Consider the following 22647-nt stretch of genomic DNA (forward strand, 5'->3'; position numbering starts at 1 on the left):
ACACTGTTTGTAATCTATGGCTGGGTCTATGCCCAGCCAAAGAAACTGAACAACTGCCCATAACATACTGGAAACCCCAATGACAGCCAGCCTTTCTGGGTGGGTGAATGGATGGATGGCTGGAGAAGAGAGAGAAAGATGCCTTGGACCACTTTAGTACCCATCTGACCTAGCTCACAGTTTAAGCAAATCATGCCAGGAAAGCAGGCTTCTCCTACTGTGTACTCATTTAGTCCTAAAGTTCATCACATTTCAAGAACAAAAGTTCAGGTTTCAAATTCTTGCTAGGGCCCAGAATAATTGTTTGAGGTCCATTTAACTGCAGAACTGTGCTTCTCTTTTTCCATTAAGAAGATATTAAAAAGTTGCTGCTGTCTATGATTGCTACCTATGCAATGCATTGAATGAGATAGAAGTCAGTAGAAAAACATAGCAGGTGACCATGTAATTAAAGGCTCTGCCATAGTGAATATGCATACAGAGACAAAACTTAAGTATCACAAGCAACCTACGTACTGACATCTCCTAATTCACAAATACTTGCCTGCAGTCTCGGTACTGCAGCGTGACCACACTGCTTTCACATTGCAGAGGTTACACAGTCCGTAAAAGTAGTGATTGCAGTGCTGTGTAGATGCTCATGAGAGCTTAAATTAGCTAGCTCCAATCTTGGTAGCTGTCTTGCTCTAGCACTTTGAAAGTGACTGCCTGCTGCAAAATCTTCATGACAGGTAGGGTTAATTGGCCCACATTAAGCCTCATGCTGCTATAGCAAGACAGCAACAGTAACTGGTTTAAAGTTAGCTTCCATCTATTGATCTCATACTGCTGTCATTGCTTTGTTGACCAGTCCTTATTGTGCAACTGTAATCCAGAAATACTCATTTTAATATAGTTCTTTCTCATGAAAATTAATTTACAAAACATTTTAAACTCACTTAAGTACATAACAAGTCCACACTTCCTCCTCATCACATTGTCTCACAGACAACACGGAACAGTTATGCATCAAAAAACAGCTTTTATGCACCTATAAAAAACATTTAAATACAGAAAATTATTGCAATTCCTCCTCTAAGGGAATTTACCTGACAGAATTTATCTAATTTCTACTTCAGAAGTCTTCATCACAGAAAGACTACATTCACTTCTCAACAACTGAAAAGAACAGTGAAGAAAAATAATGGCCTCTGTGTTCAATCCATGAGCCCAAGAAAAAGCTCTTCTTCTTCTTCTTTTGTTCTAGATCTTATTTTCTTCAGCCACATTTTCTGGCGGGGTTTTTGGCTAATGGAGAGTACTGCTATACATGAAGTAAAACTGAATTTCTGAAACACTGAGTACATAAGCAATAACACACTAGAATAGGCACAAGATACTATAGTGCAGCCTTTTAAATACTGTTCAATATGTGTATGTACACATGCTTTTGCACTGAATGCAGCCTTTTAAATACTGTTCAATATGTGTGTGTACACGTGCTTTTGCACTGAAGTATCTTTCCCGAGAAAGAAGGATAAAGGGACTAGCTGGTTCAAATCATTAATTTTATAATATACAGATGGAGGTGAAGAACTTTCTCAAAAGGAAGAAAAGTACAAAATTCTAAAGCAATTGATTTTCTCAGAAGTCTGCTAGAAACTTTCCTTTCCTTTTACTAATCTGGGGGCCATGTACTTTCTTGGAGATATAGCTCTACCTACTCTTTCCTGAGTCAGAGTAAATGAAGTTTAATTTTGTAAGGACATGCAATTCAGGAAAAATCTAAAGCAAGAACTGAGTTTTCATTAGTTAGGATTTTCTTAATTAGAATTTATTGCATAACTGATTTTGTTAAGTTTGATCTCATCCCTAGTCTTCTGTTGGTACATGAAACTGAGAGGGAATCAGCTTATGTTTCTTTAAAGTGTCTGTATTGAATGAATTTGGCCACATTTTCATGCTTACTCATGTTTCGCATATACCCAGGTAGCACTGATAATACTACAGAAGCAACACTGACTTTGTAGCATTACTCTCACTTTATACTGAAAACGCAGTAGAACTTGTGTGCTACATGTGTACTTTGGATTCCTTAGTTGTTTGATCACATTGATGAAGGGATATGCAATCAATCTCCCACTAAGACAGTGAGTAGTATTGGCTATAACTCATTACTCCATCAAAGGATTTGGCATTTCAATCGATGGGAAATGATGTGTGATCATTCTAATTTATTATACATCATTTCCCATCAATCGGTGTGCTGAAGCCTTGACATAATAAGTAGTTACAGACACTGTCAATCATTCTTGGTCAAATACCTCTGAATGGTGCCATTTGGTGCACCTTCAGCTATTCATCCAAACTGCAAATATTCACCCCAAATGTTCAGCAATCAGGCTGTAACTAGAGGTACATAAAAAGACTCATGAAAGTGCTTAGGAAGATCTCAAAAGCTTCAAGAACACATGGAACTGAAGAAAACAGGCTTATCAGGAAAGTGCACTTTTAAAAAAATGCGTAAAAATTGTGAAACCAAATCTTTAGTGGAACAGTGAGTCCAGCTAGGAAAAGCCTGAAAAAGTGCAAGCTTCAGTAGGGCACTGGATTTTAGCAGGATCATCTCCTATGCTGGCCACCTTACTGTAAGAAGGATCTAAATTCTGCTTACTTGTGTCAGCACAATTCCTTTCATTTTCAGTGGAGTTGCATGGGTATGTAAAGCCAGGCCACAGTTAATCTTTACCCTACTGATGAGATTAAAATTCTTGAAATGAGCCCTGAGCCTTAAACATTCCTTCCCTCTCCAAAATTCCCTTTAAAGTTCCCTCTCTATAATTCTCTTTGTGGTCTCCTGTTTACTCCCCAGCAAAAACTGCCAAAATTACTCCCTTTGTTAATCATGTTTTCAAAAATAACAGTTTACTTAACACAGCACTATCTTCTACAATTTTGCTCTGTCGCTCTAAATATCAGCAATATCCAAAGCGTTACAGTTTCTTTCCAATCCAGAAATGTGACAAGTACAATCATTGTCAAGGTACTTATTAAAGCAAAACAAAACACGCTTTCAGTGACAATTTTTCTCCTGAACTTGCTTTGGAAATCCACTTGGCCACTACACCTGCTTCCTACGGCCATTGCTCCTCTTTTCTACCAGATCAGGATGACATGTAATAATTAGTGATTACTCTTTCACAGGAATGTATTAACCCATCTAGTTAAAAACTCTGGTCCTCCTTAAGAAATCGCTATTCATTTTTAAACCAAACCTGAGCTTTCTCTTTAGAATTCGCCTGTATTTAATCCAGTCATTGGGTATGGAATACACTGCCAACAAAGACAGATAAAGCATTTGTGGTAGCAAAAAAACAATGAAATGTTACCAAAAACCAGTATAACAAGAAATTTCAAAGTCGCAAAATTAAGCAAAAGCTGGGTGACTAACTCCTATTGAAAGCCAGCCAACATCTTCTTTAAGATAGCAAGCACTCCTGTGATATATTTCAGATGTCAGACTAGATGATCCAGTAGGTCAGCTCTAGTTCCACTGTGCGCATTAACCCCTCCCATTCTTAGCCATTTTTCTATGCTTTCTGTTTCTCTCCCTACAAGAGAACTTGTACTGTTTCTCTAATATTCCTCATCATTTTCTCCATCTCTCTTTCTTCAAGATATTGTCTTGTCTTCCTGTGTGACAAATGTAAAAGCTATTGTATTGAGTTCCATATAGCAACATCTCATTATTGGTAAACTGCTTAGAGATAGTTTGTATGAAACTGCTACATAAAAACAATACATTGAATCATCTTTCTCTCTGCCCATCCATCCTTCCTATACTCATTAGATTTGTCAGCCTGAAATAATGCAATACTGGGCAGTTTAATGTGGCCCTTAAATTGACAGGTTTATTTATTCTGTTACTATGAAATATTCTGCTTTCCCTTTCAAGTCCTATTCCCCCAGTTCCTGTATGCTGTTCCAATCCTCTTACCAGCCTCCAGCCTGATCTTCCCTGACAATGGCAGCACCCTGAGAACGGCAATCTGTACCCTCTACTGGACCTTAAAAATGAAAAATGTTAATAAAATAAGGTCAAGCTAAGTTAATACTTTTTTTAAAAATATGCACATTTTTGCATATATAATTTTCTTTGTGAACTTGTGGTCATTTGTTGCGAGGACTGTTTCTGAGAGAGGTAACAGTCTTAAGACTTTGTCAAGTGAGTTTACACTCAAGATGCAGCCTCCAGCCCATCCACTTGGAGACTATGTACTCACCGATAATTCTGAACTTGAAGACACCAGGATTCAGCTTGGAAATCTCATTTTAAGAGTTCTAGTACCTTCTCTTTCAAATAGGGAACATAAACATTACTACATCTAATCAACATATACAGAGTGATATCTGAAATTAGAAATTCAAATACATGCAACAATCTGCTTGCCAACAATCTCCAGACCAAAAATTATTCAGATAAAGTATTTGGTGAATAATTTTGAATAGCAAATTCATTTGAGAGAATCAAAAGCAGCTCACAGACAATTCACAAATGAAAAAAGTTATACATGTTAAATCATTTATTACAAACTACTTTTCATCTCTGTTCTGTTATTTGTTTCTCCATTCCAGGCAAAGACAGCTTCAGAAAAAGGGGGATAAGAAAGCAAAAAAAACCCAACCTCAACCCTTTTTTTACTTGGCATCTTCAGGTAATTCTTGAGTAATACCTATTTATTGAGAAGGGAAGAAGTTAAATGTTGACCCACTCAAGGATAAAATAGTCCACCCTAGTGAAAAGATTACATACAAGTTCTAGCCTGATAAGATTGGAAATGAGACTTACAGGCCTCCCAAACATAGGTCTCATAATTAACAGACTTTTAACTATAGCTCCATTGCCAGGTGCAAATTTAATAAAAGATTATAAATGATAGATGAACTGTATTTCCAGCAGCTGTTTGTAATCCCAAGCAAAAATCTTCATTAAGATAGTGTTAACATTGTAAATGGTTATCTATTAATTTAAAGCATTGTGAAACATCAAACATTATTCATTTAGAACACTGTGGTGAAAAACAAGCTAAGAAACCATGCTGTAAATTAAGTTTTAAAACATGAAGTTTTAAGTCAGAAATCCAAAGCTACAATTAATAATGTCAAAATTTCTGCAGTCTTGAACAGATTGCCCTGGGAATCAGCCGAGCTCCTCAGGAGCACAGCTAAGTGCTACCTGAAGTCCAGCTGTAAGAGCATGGTGCTGGTATGCTGGAATTCAAGCTTGCCACATTTTGTTAGATCCAGCAACACACAACAAAAATGTCAGCTCCGGCACTGGCTTTGCTAGAGCTCCTGATCTGAGGAAACTTCCAAGCTCAGTAAGGTAGAGTTCTAAGTGCAACCAGCTCTGTCGATATGCTTCAAAAGGTAGAGAAAAAAATGTATTTTCTTATATTAGTCCCTTTTATACAATTTTAAGGTAAACAGGATTTGCAGAGAATAAAAAGAATACACCAGATATACCCAACCTTCCCTCATTAAAGGTGCAGAGATGTAGAGAGGTGTGAACTCTGATATGGAGGAGGTTCCCTTCTTGACCCACTGTGTTTGGGAGCTTCTTACAACACCCGTGTATAGTGCTCTCCTTTAGGAAATCCCACAAAAGCCCTTCTCACCTAAAGCCTCCACCCTTTTCATAGAGCTACAGCCTCAGAAATGCAAAGAATGGAACATCCCCATTTGGCTCCAAAATTTACCCCACACTGAGTTATGTCAGACAGCCATTCACTGTTGTACTTTGTGGCAAGGGTTTTTACAATGTTTTAGAACGAAAAACAGCACACAGGAACACCTCTACCACACCCAGACCTCCTCATCAAACCAGGAAAAAAAAGTAATCATCTATGTATCGCTTTTATTCAATGTGTTCTGTGCAGGCCTTACAAGAAGACAGAACCCCAAATCAACATCCATTAGAAAAATTCACCTAAGAACTTTTCTTGAAAAGAGCTACAGAGAAAGCCTTAAGATTAACCTACACAATTCACGTTTTATTTCATATCTTGATTTCAATACATTTCTAACAGAAAAAAGACAGTGCACCAAACTGCAGGATAATCTCCAGATTTAGAAGATCCACTAGGTACAATTAGATAAACAGACTCATGGATGCTTCATAATGATTATTACCTATATGTGCAGAAATTCCTAAAGCTACTGTAAATAAGGTATTTGTCTCCAAAAGGGCCATGTTCTTCAAACCCCTTTCCATTCTTCCACACTTTTTTATATTTAACAATGTACAAAACAGTTTCTAATGACACTCAAATCATGACCATTAGCATTTCCAAAGATGTAAGCTGCTCTAAACAGCTGCACTATCTCAAGTTTCCAACTGAAGCAGAGCTCCCTACTTCTAAAGAAAGTAACCTCCCTTTTAGTTAAATTTCTTTCCCTCCCTTCCTCCTACTCAAAGGTTTAAACCTCTTTTCTTTCCCCCTTGAGCAACAGGAAGTGAAATTCCATTTGATCATTCTCATGATGAATACACAGCTAAAAAGAGATATAAAAATTAGTATGTTGAGTAAATAGATTAGTAAGCCACCATAATAATCATTTAAATTAGACAACTGTACTGTATCCTTGGATCTTAGACTCACCTTACATTACTTATTTAATGCACTATATAAGAAATAGTTCATAGTTAACCTGAACATTTTATCTTTCTTTATATACTGTACGCACACCTTAAAAAACTCCTTTTCATGTGTACAGAAAGAATGTACTGTATAGAAAAAGATCTTCCTGAGTGTTTTGTGGCCCCCAAAAATTTGTCATTTCTTACTTATTTGAAGAATAATCCACTGCCATTTTGGAAGGAAATGCCAATAGAGTCAATGTGGTGTGCAACTCAATTTTCCCCTCTTGAGTTAAAGCACTGTCATGTACAATGTCTGCATGGAACAAAATTTTGATGGGAAATACACCGGTAAAAATCCAGTAGAACTCTAATGATTTGATCAGATTATTTCCCCCTATATTTTATCTGTGTAAAGAACAGAACAATTTGGTCCAATCCAGACAAATATCTAGGGGAATATAGGGGGAAATCAGTAATAAAATACAGGAAACATTGAGATGCTCAGATTATACCATACGATGCAGATAAAATAATTTTAATTCAAGCATTAGGTCATCTTTCAGTGGGACATACTCTTTATGAACTATGTGCCCAAATCAGCTAAATGAGCAACCAGTAAAATGTTCCTGAAGCTTGCTCCCTATTGAATTCTGGAAAACAAATCATACCTCCAGAAAAAATGGAGTTAAAAAAATAGAATTAAAATATTAATAATTTTTGACAGGCCTTGTATGACCTGCACCATTAGACACTGAATATGTGCTTAATGTTAATAACAAGTTTCATATGTAAAAGTAAAGAATAAGTGTAAATCATGGCTGCGCCAATGTCATTTTTTATGTATAAGCAACAATAAATGATGTACAAAATTGATGTGCTTTACCTAATAACTGTCTCCATGTTATGTAATTTTCAATTTTAAAATAGTAGGATTTTAACCCTTAGTATCAACCCTTGGGTAGTGGTACAATATCCAACAAATGCAAACTGTGCTCTCCTCTTTCAAACACAGCTTGTTTTCTTGACAAGCTGAATTTTTTAACATATTAGTTATACTGCTTTTTTTCCCCCAAATAACAAACCTGCAGTCTATAAGTTAGTACACATGAGCACATGAAGAAGCTGGCATAAGCAAGCAGCAGTCATTTTGACATGACAGATTAGAATGGCACAGAAGGAGCAATTTTGGTGTTTCAAGTTAATAATAGGAAAATTTGCCCTCTATGATACATTATGTTAAAAACCCACTTTATAGCCACATTCAAGTAAGGTTCTTATTTAGATCAGAAAGATTAACAACTCTGAAAAAGTCATTCCAAACTATGAGACACCCATTTGTAAAATACAAATATAAATTTGTAATACATTCGTAAGATTGGTTAAGGCATCAGAGTGTATTGCTTTACCTTCATACAATTTTTTACCTAAAAATAAAATGCATGTATTTTAGGTCTAAGAGAATCAGTTAAGGGGACAACCAAGCTTAGAAACAAAACTACCTTATTCAAATATTCAGCACATTCCACTTATAACTCAAGTCTTTCAAAAGCAAGGAAATTGAGTTAAGACATGCTACCCTTTGCTGCATGTTCCTATCCTTTTCCCCTAGATGCAACAGTTAAAAGAAAGCATTAGTCTCTACACTGATTTCTGCTTTGCTTCTACAATGCCTTTTTCTTCACTTTCATACAGCCTTTATGTTATTTCACCTTGGGAGAAGGGAAGCTGCAGTTTGTAAATAACTGAAAAGTGCTGCCTGTTCTGGAGAAGACATAGAAATTTGCTTTATTCTTTTACCTATAGAAAGATTTATGAAAGACAGTAGAAAGACAGATTCAACCACAAGGCAGATAGCTGGTTTCCAAACCCTAGAAAATTTCTGAGGTGTTCAAAGCAGAGGTTTTTGTTCAGTCAGTTACAGAAATAAGGGCCAGCCATGAAAATTAGATCTCCAGTTAGATTTGGAAACACTCGCTTCCCACTAAAGTTCAGGCGTTCTGATCTGCGTTTAGATCCCTATCTGCTACAAAGACTACATTAATTTAATGTGTTATAACAAGAAAAATTCATTCTCGCCACAGACATTAAAAAAATAAAATTCAAAGACAAACCATTCTTCAAAGGAAACAAGGGCCCCATCTGCTGATGTTTAAATGTACTACATTAACACACGCACTACAGTGCTACCACAGATAAGAAAGGTATTGAAATGAACCGCAAAGACAAATCACCACATTAACTGTGCTGCATTCTTCTGGTATCTTTTCTACAGGTAAAAAAAAAGTTTTTAGGCCCTTGGGTCAATCAGTTTCCAGCGATGATGAGAGCTTTGTCTGTGAAAAAACCTGGGAGACTAGGAAGGAAATTCAGGCACGAACCTGAATTTGCACAGCAATAAAATAAGGGAATATAGCCAGTCCTATATATAGCAAAACAAAATTACGTCTACTACACATATACAGTGAACAGTTACAGAAAATAATAAAATATTACTATTTAAATCTCACCCAAAATGCTAAAAGTATGAAAGATCAAAATGGCCAAAACCACAACAGAGACATTAAAGCAGAACTTTTAGAGCAACGATGAAAGCAGGCATCTGGGAAATGTAAAAGTCAAACTTTTCTAAAGTTTAAAACATCTTGTTAAAGAGTCTAATGTTGTTTATTGAGAGTTCTTAAAACTAAGCACTGTTTTGTTTACAGAAATCCCATACATAGCAGATTTTACATTATCCTATGGCAAAAAATGGCAGGGAGCTTAATAAAGACAAAACAAATGTCCTTATTATGGACAAGAATATTTCAAACATTGTATCAACAGAGCCGGCAGCTGAATTTATAATCTCATATGACTATATTCTGCAATAAAAAGTATATCATTTTAGAAGTACTGAAACATTTTTGTTTATATGGCTACAACATAGAAGAGGTTCATTCTGATATACCTGGACGAAGCATGCACCTGGCCTCTCTCCCCAAGCCTAGCAGCATAGCAAATGAACCTCTGATTAACACTGAAGAAAGCACTAAAGAAACTTGCTTCTGTTCTTCTCTCCTGAACTAGCCAGAACTGCAGCCAAAGCAAGCTACGTGTTTATTTATACGATCTGTCCTGTACCACGGAATTGTAACTCTACTGTGGAGAATTCTGGAGTCTGCCTTATCCTACCTAAATGAGTTTCCGTGCCATAGATCTTATTTTCCTGTGTGATGCTGAAGGTCACCACTGGGTGAAACAGTCAGTGCTATAGGACAAAATCTCATGAATCACTGACTTTCTCAGGAAATAAGAAATGCATAATATATTTCCAGTAAATATTCTAACATAATGATAAGAGCTATGCAAATGTACTAGACATGTATGCGCCTTACAAAATTCTTCGTCTTCACTACCAAAACTCTATGAAATTTGAAATGATTTCCAGCTGGGCAGTGGTCAGGAGGCAACATGCAAAACATCTCACTGCATGGATAAAAACAGTAATTAGAAACTCAGTGTTAGTGAATTCTTCAGTAAGCATGAATATAATCCAAACAATAAACAACACTGGCCTGGCTTTCAACTGAATAAAGTAAAAGTCAAAGTAGTCTAAATATAGTTCCAAGATGTGCTACCAAGGTTCAAGGCATGAAACAAAACTATAAATAAAACTACTTCTTCAGAGCATAATTAGATCTAGTGTGGTTTTCTGGCATTTTCTTATAACTGTATCTTTGGTAGAGTTCCTTCCATCAGCTTTTGTATTATAAACCTATTTAAAGATGTCCGCAGTCTGATTATTGAAACATACTTCAGGCTGAAATATGTTAAATGACGAATTTGTCCAGTGGAGTAGCTAGATAACCTTGCCCACCTCAGAACAACAGAGCATAAGACTAAGGTCCAGTGCCCAGGATATGGCACTTCATCAAAATGAAATTTACCATTTACTTTAAGCACTAGCATTCAGGTGTTTTTTTTACAAAGTGTGCCTTTTAGGCAGGTTGTTATTTGGTTGATCATTGTCACTCATAAAAGAGGAAAACAATTAAAAGCTGTCAGAAATCAGCTTGTTCAAAAAGTGCCTGGGAAAAATATGAGCATTCTCATTCTTGATCACAGATAACACAGAGTAACTTTACTTTCCTCCTTCATTAGATCAGACATCAATCTCCAACACGATAATATATGTCGGGAAAAGTAATTATATCTGCGTGAGTTATGAGCATGTTAGAAACAAAGCTGCTGCAACTGAACATTGTCAAAGGTGAATCTGCTGCTTTGGGTGAAGCTACATGTTACATGATGAGCTGAGCCTACTGGTTACTGCTGTTGAAGAAGGAAAAGCTCAACTCTGCCATCTGCTCACAACTGTGCACTCCTCATCATCAAGTTCTGTCTCCTGCCTCTGGTTCTTCCTGGAGCTGAGCTCTTTCAGCTAGGCAAAACAGTGGAAAACTGACCCACCCAGCAAGTGGATAGAATAGGATCAGCCTAAAGAATCAAGTCTAGCAAAGAGTTTTACAAGCGCCAGAGACTGTGCAAGGAGGGAGCAGGACTTCATAACTGGGAGGGAGCCTGGGGAGGTAAAGGCAAGTTCCCCTTTTGGCACTGATAGCACAGCTGTGATTATAATTTGATCCTGAACTTCTTAGCTGTGCTTCTGCATTTCTGCAGCATTCAGAAACCAATGTATTTTGAATAGTGCCCTGACCCTAACACTCTGTTGTTGCTCCTTCACAGGCATGCCAGTGTTTCGCTTTTGGTTTTGTACATCTGCGTGGGAATTTAGCAGCATCTCATTGCACAGTAGATGAAGAATAAAACTGGCTAGGAGTGATGACATTTAGTAAGTACTTCAACTGCAATATTACAATCCAAATAACTTTCTAAAAAAAACAAGAATTTGGGATCTTGCCTCCATAAATGCTCCAGTCAAAGACTACTAAGTCCAAAACCAGATATATGCTCAAGTTAACATGTGTTTCAATCTCATTGGCTTCTATGGCATGAAACATCTAACAAAGGCCCATTTGAAATGAACAGTGTTAGGACCTACTTATGTCCCAAGTACCACAGATGAACCAACAAGTCAAATGACTGGCTATTTCAATGCTTTTCTTGAGCAAGGAGCAATGTATATCACATTACACATATACAGCTGCCTTGTAAATCTCAGCTACTTCCACTGGGATCATGCATTTCCAAAGGCAAGTAGTTACAATCCCGATAAGCGAATCCCCACTTTTTATTGCCTTGGAAGACATCTTTTTAAATTAATGCAATGACTTACTTATAATTCCTTAATGTTTTAAACTGACATCAATTTCATGATGGTTTTCTCTTTTTACTCATATACACACACATCGTTTTATATGACATTTCTTACAACTGCCCCCTTTCTATTTTATTTTGCCTTTTGAAAAGTCAGTTAACATTCTCTGAGGAAGATGTAATATTGAATGAAAACAAATACTTACTTTGGATAAACGGAAAATGAGAGCTGTAGCTCAGCAGAAATTGGAAGACATAATTTTGAAAATTTGGTGAAATACTTCACAAACATTTTTTAACAATTCCTGATTTATATTTTGATCAGTTCAATAATTTTTTCTCCTCTTTTCTGCCTTTCTCAACCCATCATACCACATTTTAGCTTTATAAGGGAAAACACAGCATTCCAGAAATCTGATTGGCAGACATAAAGCCTGGCGAGCACAAAGGGTGCCTTTTTGATTTAGTAACGATGACTTATATCGTTGTTTTGAAAGACCCATGAAACAGAACGGAACTCTCCTTTCAAACCTAGCATTTCTATACCACTGCTTATGTTTGGAAGAAGCAGTTCTATTTTGGCTGCTTTTGGTCTCTTTTGGAGGCATCTATTGATGCATACTAACATGTTAATGAACAGCATTGCAGTGGTGAAAGTACTGGATATGAGGGGGTTTTGAGCTTATTAATACTTCTATCAGCCAGAGGAGATGCTGTAATGTGACACTTGAAAGTGTGCTGTCTCTCAAGTGCTCCCAGTCGCTGCTGGACCACAGAGCAACACAAGGGGCTGAAATGAACATCATCACAAATAAGACTTACACAGACTTTGCAAACACATAAAATGGGAAAAGCTGAGACTGAAGTTACAGGATAAAAGGACTGTTCCCATTACTTTTGTCTTTACTTAGGATCTTACCCAGAGTCCTTGTGTTTTAAGTATAGTGCACTATTTGCCATAGGCCTAGACCTCATTAAAAAGTAGCGTTACCCTTTATTTATCAATAGTTCTACAACTCCATGTCCTGGGACATGCATAGTTTTCTTCCAGACACAGGGAGCATTGTGCACGGTGCATTGTGAAGTTGCTAAAGTCTAAACAAAAAAACAACAGCAATAACTAACCATTAAATAAGAAAAGATTTAGACATCAAACCCACAAATAAGGAAAGGTTAACTTCCTTTTGACAGGGATATTGAGTTTGAGACTCCCGGTGTGGATGGGGATGTGTGATTTTAAAGTCTCCCTTATCTTCTAAGAACTTCAGCTACACCAAGGAAACACTTGAAAAAGTATTTTGTCCCTGTATCAGCAATTTGGTCCAAACGTTTCCCTTCCCAGGGAACTGTAACTATTGTTCAGGTGACGGCTGGGTGGGAGCTTTTTACCACTCAGAAGATATCTCACCTCTTACTATGAAATGACCCTTAAAATTGTTATTGCATTAGATTATAATTGTAGTGTATTTAGCTGTGAAATTGCATGGACATTTCTTTGCCTCTACATTTCTAAGTACTCTCCCTACTTGTTAAGTCAAACAGCATTTTGTTTTCACTGTTCAGTGCTGGCTATCCATGGAGACAGAGGCATGTATGCACATGCACACTGTCTCTCTGGTCTTTCACAGAGAATTTACGTCTGCTTCTTCTCGGGTTTTGTTCTCTTGCAGACCAAGGCTCTCTGCTCTTTCCATACAGAGGAAGTCTTGCAACAACAAATAACTATGTCCAATAACCTAACTGTAATAGAAGTATGCTCAGAGGAAATTGATAGTGTTGCCAACTCTCATTATTTTCCTATGAATCTGGTGATATTTGCTATTTTTCTTAAAGCCCTGACTGGTGAAATCATATGAATAAATGTGAATCTAAGCTTCCATTAAAAAAGTGTCTTGATTTCTCAAACATGAAGTGAAACCTTAAAATATGAACCAAATGTACCAAAAAGGTCTAAAACAACCAAAGGTAAATTAAAAAAAAGAAAAGGAGTGGTGTTAAAATACATCATAATTTCAATATCATTTCTTAATTTCAACTCAATCCTGAACACTTGGATTTGGCAAGTAGTGCAAATTGGCTAAAATCCTCAGATAAATGCTGGGCACTACGAAGTAAGGAACAAGAGCAAGAAGAGGGAGGAATTCTCCCACTTAGGACATGAATCAGCTCCCCAGGAGAGCGTTTGTGGCACAGAGTTGGAGTAGTACCACTGAACAAGAGCTTCATTGCCAAATCCATTTTAGCTACCCATGCCTTGCTGTACTTCTCCCCCAAGGGGTGCTATGCTTCAAGGTCTGGAGCTTTGAACTATTCAAAAGGCATTTACTATTTTGTACACCTCTTTCTTTTTGTCTATGGATCCTACAAGTACAGGATATGGTTACTTCAGAAGGACCAAAAATTTCTCTCTGTGCAAGTAAGCGAAGTTGGGTTTTATTTTTAATGGCTATAACAAAACCATACATCATTTGTGAGCCAGTTTGTAATGAAGACTCCCACAGCAACACAGCGAAGTGTTCACAAGGGCTGTCATGAACACAGGATCTGGTACTCGGAGCGGATATTGCTTTTTCCCATGTGGAATTATTTTTAAAAGTAATTAATAATATACTTTACATAAATGAAGTAAAGAAAACAGTAACCCACCAAGCTTGCAGTTTAAGCCACAAAGAGGACATAGATGCAAAAGCCCAGATGCTGGAATGACTGATATTTAGGAAAAGAAAGAAGCATTTTCTTATAATTAATTTTTAATTGATTTTCTACACTGAGAAGAATGGAACGATGTGCTTAGAGTACAGTGACTCACAGGCCTACAGCCACAATCCTAGCCTCTGCCAGTATACCAGCATCCTTCCCTTTGCCCTGGAGGTGCAAGAAGGCAGCCTGGTCCTCAGCTACACTTCTCGATAATATTAACGTGACAGAATTTACCCTATCTCACACAACCTCTGATTTAGTGGGAGACAGGTCATGCTTCCTCCACTCTATTTCAGGGAATCTTATTAGTCTACAATACATAGTTCTTCATGTAAATTCAATAACTACAGAGAGGGAGAAAAACTAACAGAAAATATCTTACCAGATGGAGAAAACTGAAACATTACCCTTGTTTCTTTGCCAGCACGGATCCATTCTGACAGGTTGGAAATGATTTATGGTTGAGGGGGTATGGAGGAAGAGAGTATGGGGAGAAGGAAACATACTTACACTAGCAGAGATATTATTAATTGCTGTACAATGTTCAAATCTTTGCATTGTTTTGCATGCAATTAGTTACAAGGCTTGCATATGCAGCAATGTTTGCACGCTGATCTCTGCATGAGACAAATAAACCTTGAGTATATGATGCATGTTAGAAATTGCTTCCAAACCACTGTAGAAGACACTGTGGTAAAGAAATGATACAATATGGCAACTCAAAAGCTGCATTCAAGGAAACAGATTACCTTTGAATATATGAATAGGTAAATACTACAGCATGTCCAAGATTAATACTAATCATTACTATTTTAATATATAAAATGTTATGGATACTGCTACCCAGCAGCGATCAGGCAGATATCTAGTCTTCATAAATTAAAACCAGATATTTTTCTGTATCTAATTGATTTTTACATTACATTAGGCAGCCAAGGCTGCAACCTTCCATGACACAGTATCTAAATAAACATTTATTAAAATATTTTAATTAGAATAAGAGGGAAAATATTGTTTCCAATTACGTTTTCAGAAGGAAAAAAATCAGACCTATTAAGAATTAATGTAAACATAAGTGTAATGTAACATTTAAATGCAATAATTGTGCCATATGATTTATACAATATGAGTTATTTCTGATTCCTAAACTTTTAAAAAAGGACTACTTATACTAATGTATTTATTGTCTTTTCCATATTATGCCTTTGATCTTGAAAAATAATAAGAACGGACACTCTAAAATGTGAATAGTGATTTTACAAACCGAGGCATATCTGTATTGAGCAGGAACTCAGAGAATTTATCTTATAAATGCACAGACTTAATGGTCATTAATAACATTCCTCTGCCAGGGCAGGACTGCCTCCCACTCTAAAATGCTGAGGTGCTTTGTCTGGTCTAGCTGTAAATGTCCCAGGCGAGTGGGCTTCTGTCATTTCCCCTGGAATACTAACCAGGCAAAAACTGATTCCCAGGGGATTTGGCACGGATTGTTAGAGTCTCCAAATGACTTATAATTTTTTGCTACATACACGCAGATACCTGTGTGCACAGATATTTTGGCTCCCTGTATTCTTTTTTATGGAACAGTGAATTTCAGATCCTGACATGATTTAGCACAGGGAGATTGAGTCAGGCACAGTACTGATAAGTTGTCATGCCTTATTGAAGACATACATTTCTTGATAGTATAGTTCCACACCACCAGATATATACACATGAAGAGGAATTAGTTTATAACTCACAAACCAGGCAAAACTTGGTGTGGAAGTGAGGACAGCATCTTCTTCGCTTCAGCCAGGAGCTGGCAATCACATGACTGTCACTGCAGGGAAGCAACCAGGGAGTCTTCTGCGCCTTTTAGTTTAAGACATTATCACTTTCGAAGAGCTGCTGGAAGAGTTTCTGGCTGTCATATAAAAATTGGCTCACTGTTCTTGACACTGATATAATCTTGTAGAGACACTAAAGATACTACAAGAGTGACGGGTTAAGGAAGATGGGGTTTCTGCATTTTTTAAAGCAGTAATAAAATGCTGGCCCAAGGAAAGAACTTTTGAAATGGGCTTTTCAGTAATAAATGTATGCCCGCATCATGCAAACAGCAATGGAGGCTCCTGAGGAGAACAGGTTGACACAGCCATATCAGCTGTCCATCTTTCCCTTGATGACTTTTGACCAGTTTGAAGCAAATCTCAAGGTACTGGGATTGCTAAATGAGAGCAGGAGTATGCCATTTCTGTCTTGTCTCAGAGTCAAACACACAAACACAGTGCAAGACCTTACACAGCCTCTGAAGTTCACTGACTTCAGGTCATACCCTTTAACAATACATAAACTTCTTTGAAGTAACTGAATATAGACACCTTTATCAGGTGTCTGTTTGGGCAGTTCTACTCAATTGCTTATCATCTTATCAATGCCTCTCTTATGAGCCTTGCTGCCTGTTAACTAGTGCCTTCATTTTCCTCTCCAGAAATTTCTCTTTTGAGAGACTGCAGTTGTTCTTAGATATCTCCATAAAGGATGCTATTTTTGTGCTCTTCACTGTGAAAGTATTCATGGAGGGGGAAAAAAAGAGAAGGAAAAAAACTAGTCCCAATCTAGACCTTCCAGAGGTGGACAAGGATGGTAGAAAAGAACTCATTGTCAGACAAATATCTTGGAGATGTAAGTACTTTCTCTGGATAAAAAGAGTATTCTCACGTACAAATGTGTCTTATTCATCTCCCTCTTCAGCTCCAAGAGGCTAGTTTCCATCATTCCTCATAATGTTTGTGTCATCATTGACTTTCATTCCCTTCCTCTTCCATCAAGTGTTTCTGCAAGTCTGTAACATACCAACCATAAAAATCAAATGTTTAATATTGCCCATTCATATCCTCTCACAGACTACAAGACTGCTATCCTGCTGGCACCCTTCCATTCCAGCTCCAGTTTCAACCACTGCAGCATTACCGCATAAAGCAGAGAGTATGAACGCACCATCTCCATCCTCTCTGCCATTCGTTTTCACGGCTTACTCAAAAATGTCCATGGAGTCTACACTCACTTCTAGTCTACACCTTACTACAATCTACCAACACTGAAAGAGCTGATATCCTCTTTGTTCCCTCTTTAAAAAAAAAAAAAAACAAAACACAAATCACTGCCTTCTTCAAGGCCAATATATCACAACACAACATGGCTACAGTTAGTAAATTCGTATTTAGTTTCCTAAATTAGTAAGCACTTAGATTTTAAATACTAAGTGCTCAGCTGTTAGAGAGAACATTTAACAGCTTAACTTTAGTCACTTATTAAAATCTTAGGTTTGGCTCTCTTTCACATATTTAACTTACACAAATATCATAACTTACTCAGCACAGAAAGCCTCTAATATCTTCATATCACTCTGTGTAACAGAGCGCCTATATTGCCTTCGCGTCCAACATTACATATATAAACCTGTAAATGTCTTCACAGGAGGAGGGGGTAGGATTCAGGCACTATCATCCAGCATAAAAAGAAAAAAAAAAAACAAAACTTGACACTCCTGAAGTGCTTTTTAATTATAATTTATTTTAATTAACATTTGCTATTTTACAGATGTTTTACTGTAAGCACATATTCTAAATGTTCTATGCTTAATCTATGACTAAATTCTGTTTGACTTTTTTTTTAATGTTCTACATCAGAGGCATCAGAGTCAGAGTCCTTGCAGATTTTAAAGATTAAAACTCTGCTGCAGCTTAGAGATACTGATATCCATTTCCCTGAGTTAGCACTGATGGACTTGAACATACCTTCTTGCTACGGAACTTGCAGTATGTGACATTTTTTGCATGTTTATTTTTAAGACAGTTATGGTATAAGAGATTCATTTTGGCAGTCATGTTATCTTCATTTTTACCACAGTGGTAACAAATACTCTGAATTTCCAGGAAGAAAACCGCTCCAAGTTTTCAGGATTGTTATTTTCATACTTAACACATTACTTCTAAGTATTGCTGTACTAGATAAAGATTTGTAAGCCATTGTGTTTAGCAGCTCCCTTCCAAGTGAATTACACCTCTTACCAACAGCCATGCAGAAGTAAAAGCTCAGAAATAATGAATACACTGTGCAGTGGCATTCTTGCCAGCCATGGGCTTCCCAGAACTGTACAATTTCCCCAGTGATTGCACTGTCATTATAATAGGTAATCACTAGATTTATCTTTTATATAATTTGTAACATCTTATAGTAGTATATGTGCATTTATGTAGCCTCATTACTGCCAGGAGTCCTCTTTAACTGAGATGATAAGTAAATAAAGTAGAAATTACACACCAACAGGAACATGGAATATGTTGTTTTACTGTATGTCTGAGAGCTCCCTTTAGCAAAGCTAATCTGCGCAGCAGTTACCATTATTTCTACCTCAGTGAGCACTTCCTAATTGCTGTGTTATTGCTTGTGAAGAAAATATATTATTAAAGTCCACAACTTATGACTTGTTGAACATCTACACATGGAAGGAAAAAATCTTCTCATTTCATCAGACCTTAATAGGTTTTGAACAGGATGATCAGCTGAGGCTGTTTTTCTCTTGCGGATCTGTTCATTACCATTTCATAATGTCAGTGGCTCCTTCTAACAGTCAAGATGCATTCATAATTTATTCAGAAACCTGAAAACATTACTAAACCAAATCTACTTAATTCTCTATGAATCAGCTCAGGCCTATTTTGGTAGCAATTTGTAATGAACAACAATTATAAGCCCAAAGGAATCAGTATTCCTTTTTAGTTGTTAATGTTTTATACCCAATTATTGGTCCACTGCCAGATAATGATCCATAGAGCATTAGAACTGTGTATTAATATTATCTTTACAAATGCAATAATACTCAGTGGAGGATAAAGTTTTGATGGACTCCTCTTGTGTGCTAGTTAAAGCTCTACATTGTCGGGAAAAAAGTCAGCATTAGCACTTTGTTCTGATGGGACTGCTAAGAACAGGGTGACCTTCAAAATTTGGCAATATAATCAAAATGCCAAACAGCAGCCACTGAAATTAACACAGAAAATAACTTCAGGATACTTTAATGTTCAGAATTACTGAGATGCCACAGATACGCAGAAAGCAGGGCTTACGGAAGGATTTTAGGAAAAAACAGAATATTCTGCATTCTTCCAGTTAAAAGTAACAATGATGAGATTTATCTCTTTCAATGAGCAAGCCAACACTCAAGAATTCCTAAAAATATGATCAGCTTTCATTCACCCATGGCCAGATTGTACTATTTTTGTCTGGTTTGAATACTGAGTATTACTTACTTTTACAGGATGTCTGGGGTAAAACATGCGAATCATTTTAATTAGTGCATTCCATAGATTCTACCTGGGAACAATACTGTGCACTTATCCTAAGAATAAATATTTGCCATTTTTAAGTTGTCTTAATACATAGCCCAGATGTGGCTGCATACAGAAAATAAAAAAGCCAAACCCAACTCTTATAACCTAAAGTGGTTTCTGCACAAAACTGAGAGTTTTGGAAAGTAAGAAGAACGGAGTCTAATAAACATTTCAAACAGAACACAGACATGTTGATTGTATTAATAATGGCAGGGTTTCAGTACATTGAGAAACAGTTTACACTCACATTATTGATGTTCCTTGCTAAAGATCTCACTTCCCATATTTGACTCCTGACTAGTGTAAGTCGTTCCCAAGCAGCCTGCATCACAACACTCGTGAAGCTGAGTGGATGTTTTTATTTGTTTTTACTACCAAGGCCCCTGAGAACTGTGAAAACTAAAAAGCCATTCAAGAGTTGAGCTTCCACTTAAAGCCATGTTTGGGTTTTTTCAAAAGTATATGGTCTGTTCCTATTGTCACCCAGAATGAATAAGTGTTAGAGAGAACAGACCAATGTATTTGTCAGTACTAGAGACCAGCCATAGGATGTCCACAGTCAAAAGCAGTTCAGATTAAAGGACGAGGGTGCACCCTTTCCAAAGCACCAAAAGCCCTACAGGGCCTTTAATAGGATCTCTCTAAAACATCTGGGAATCTATAGCCATTGTCTACAAAGAGAGTTAGGATCCTGGGTGTTTTTAAAAACTCCACTAGGTGCCTCTACTTCTTCAGGAGCTTAAATACCTTTAAAAATTTGCCATAAGGCCCTCAGCAGGTAGCTTTAGCAGCCTCATATTTTCTTTGGAGGAGGCAGAGAGAGAGAAAAATAATGCTATGTTTTGATCAGAGCAGTAGCAAACATTCAGCATCTTATGTATTCTTTTCCCTTTTACATGGAGCAGTTGATGACAGGGTCAGGTGCTTCTTTGATGCAAGGCTGTTTATTTTCAAAAATACATATGTCCTGTTCCCCTGCACACAGCGGGAAAACAGCACTTGCTCAGTGTAGTATGCTGCTTTTTTCTAGCCTATGTTGAAGGGCTGGCTCCCTTCTAGCTTTCTTTCAGGGTCATGTTACAAGTACCTTCATTTTCCTGCCCATCCTCCCTCTACCTCTGCTATACTGGTTCTGTCTGCTCTTTCCTTCATCCATAGCACTCAGATGTCCTCTTCCCCCACAAGAACGAATTTCCCAATTTCTGGCTTTGCATCTGGTCCACAGTGAAACTCCTTCCTCCATGTAGCTCAGCTCCTGTCTGGTCTACCCTTAGCTTAGACTTTCAAGGGTGTCTCAGCTATCTTGCTACATAGCACTTTAATGGCTTCTTATGTTTATCCTAAATGAATGGCAGCTCTTACATGTAGCAGCTTTCATCAACTCCCCACGTAATATACTGAACAACAGGTAACCTAGACTTCACATAAAGCTATAGGTTGTGCTACTTTTTAATGTCCCATCATCATCTAATTGCTTAGAACCCAACACACTAAAGATTTCACTATTGGATCCACTTTTCAAGACATGTTTTAACAAAAAGTATCTCATTAAAAACTCATGCATTAGCATTTTAGACAATTCAGCACTTGCTGGAACAAATTTTACTCTGAATTGCAACAACCAAGTCCCTTGCTATTTTAGTTCCTAACAATGACTTTGTATCCTCATCTAAAGATATTCTGCAGCAGGAAAAGAAATTGCTAAGAAAAAAAGTATGTGAACAAGGAGACTCAAGTGAGAGCGTGGTGGGAAGGTGCAGCTCGTTGCCCAGCTCTCCCTATAAGCAGAAGGAGTATGTAAATGAAAAGCACAAACCCAGCTTGGAATGTATTTTGATCTATCTAAACATTAATAATACATATAGAGGCAAAGCCGAGTTTGTATTAGTGCTGCCAATAGTACATGTAATGTAGCTAGTAATACAGACCATAGTAATTTCTCTTAGAAGTGGGTTCACAGCTAGTCCAATCACAGACTGCCACAGTAGAAATCACTGGAACCTCCTTCTTGCATTTCAAATACTGCAATCAGTAAAAGCATCAGGCACTAAAAAATAAATAAAACTCTCTTTTTTACCTGAGGCAAAAGCCAAAGCTTGCTACTATAATACCCAAATGGAAATAATTAGTCCTTGGCTTTTCAAGTGGTAAAAGCAAATAGGTTCTTCTATGTGCAATTAAAACTATACCACATAGTGAATTCATTGCTACTGATAGTTGTTAGGATTTTCAGGCTGTAAGCACAAGTTCCTAACAAAATATTGGTGATTACTGCTGCATTTTAATATAGTATAAATAATGTCAGAAAAGATCATAAGATTCCTTCATCCTTAGAAAGAACCTCAACAGGCGGAAAGCACCTTTCCTAAGTAGAGACAGCACTTGTTATGCCATTATATGATGTCATGAAGCACCTTAAAAATATCCAGCATCTTTTTTAACAAGCTAAGCTTATGAAAAAGATTAACTTTCATTTCCAAGGCATGTGAATATGACTGTTTTAAACACGGAAACAACACCAACACCACCTACTGTAACTCTTCCCGCTTTAGAGTGTCCTTATCAGAAGTAACTCAGAAACCCCCCTGGCATTATTGTTGTTATGCTTTTTTAAGGGCTGATCTGAACATCAGAGAGAAGCCTTTAAGTATGAAGAAGCCTTTTGTTTGATGATGTTTGGGCTCAGCA

The 22647-nt window shown here is 37.1% G+C and overlaps 1 long non-coding RNA gene across 2 annotated transcripts in view; it reads right to left on the reverse strand.

The window, feature by feature from the left end:
- LOC138686407 (uncharacterized) overlaps window positions 1-22647 on the reverse strand; it is a 343485-nt gene that overhangs the window by 207043 nt on the left and 113795 nt on the right. For both annotated transcript variants that reach the window (XR_011325757.1, XR_011325758.1), the window contains exon 5: window positions 17289-17408. This is a non-coding gene — a long non-coding RNA (uncharacterized lncRNA). The remainder of the gene's footprint in view (window positions 1-17288; window positions 17409-22647) is intronic.

This window comes from Haliaeetus albicilla, chromosome 8 (assembly GCF_947461875.1).
Source record: "Haliaeetus albicilla chromosome 8, bHalAlb1.1, whole genome shotgun sequence".
NCBI classification, from domain to species: domain Eukaryota; kingdom Metazoa; phylum Chordata; class Aves; order Accipitriformes; family Accipitridae; genus Haliaeetus; species Haliaeetus albicilla.